Source organism: Glycine max, chromosome 7, assembly GCF_000004515.6.
Source record: "Glycine max cultivar Williams 82 chromosome 7, Glycine_max_v4.0, whole genome shotgun sequence".
NCBI classification, from domain to species: domain Eukaryota; kingdom Viridiplantae; phylum Streptophyta; class Magnoliopsida; order Fabales; family Fabaceae; genus Glycine; species Glycine max.
The window spans coordinates 34,755,450-34,756,514 of NC_038243.2; the positions used below are offsets into that span (position 1 = coordinate 34,755,450).

Here is a 1,065-nt window from a genome sequence, read left to right on the forward strand (position 1 = left end):
TGTTCAATTGCTTCAGATTGTTGCACAGAAGGGCAAAGGTCTGTGTGGTGGTCGATAGAGGAGCATAAACCACAGAGTCTGGCGACAGGTGCAGATTTTTTATTCATGGCCAGTTGGGTTACCAGGTTAACCAAGGCATCTAGTTTACCTTCAAGCTTCTTAGTATCGGCTGATGAAGATGAATTCGTGGCTACTTCATGCACTCCTCTAATGATAATAGCATCACTTCTGGCACTAAATTGTTGGGAGTTTGAAGCCATCTTCTCAATTAAATTTCTGGCTTTAGCAAGGGTCATGTCTCCAAGGGCTCCACCACTGGCAGCATCTATCATACTTCTCTCCATGTTATTGAGTCCTTCATAAAAATATTGGAGAAGAAGCTGCTCAGAAATCTGGTGGTGAGGACAATTGGCACATAGTTTCTTAAATCTCTCCCAGTATTCATATAAGCTCTCTCCACTGAGTTGCCTAATTCCTAAAATATCTTTTCTGATGGTCGTGGTCCTGGAAGCAGGGAAATTTTTTTCTAAGAATACTCTCTTGAGGTCATCCCAGCTCGTGATAGACCTTGGAGCAAGGTAATATAGCCAGTCCTTTGCCACTCCCTCTAAAGAATGAGGAAAAGCCTTCAAAAATATGTGATCCTCCTGGACATATGGGAGTTTCATGGTGGAGCAGACAATATGGAATTCTTTCAGATGTTTGTGGGGGTCTTCACCTGCAAGGCCATGAAACTTTGGAAGCAAATGGATCAGTCCAGTTTTAAGAACATATGGGACATCCTCATCAGGGTATTGGATGCACAAGCTTTCGTAGGTGAAATCAGGTGTAGCCATTTCCCTTGGAGTCCTCTCACAGGGTGGAGGTTGTGCCATGTTCTCAGAATGCTCAAAATCAGAATGTTCAAAACTATAATGCTCAAAATCACCAATAACAGAATGCTCAGGGTGCTCAAAAGGTACTAAATGATGTCTAACTAATCTATGAAATGTCCTATCTATCTTCGGATCAAAGGGTTGTAAGTCAGGTGGATTGCCTCTAGTTATACACTACATTCAGCATGCA

The 1,065-nt window shown here is 42.3% G+C and overlaps 1 non-coding gene across 1 annotated transcript; it reads left to right on the forward strand.

Annotated features, from left to right (window-relative positions):
- The first annotated feature begins 390 nt into the window (after nucleotides 1-390).
- LOC113002249 (small nucleolar RNA R71) lies at nucleotides 391-497 on the forward strand. Its single transcript, XR_003267793.1, has one exon. It is a non-coding gene; the product is annotated as a small nucleolar RNA R71 (small nucleolar RNA).
- The last annotated feature ends 568 nt before the right edge of the window (nucleotides 498-1,065 follow it).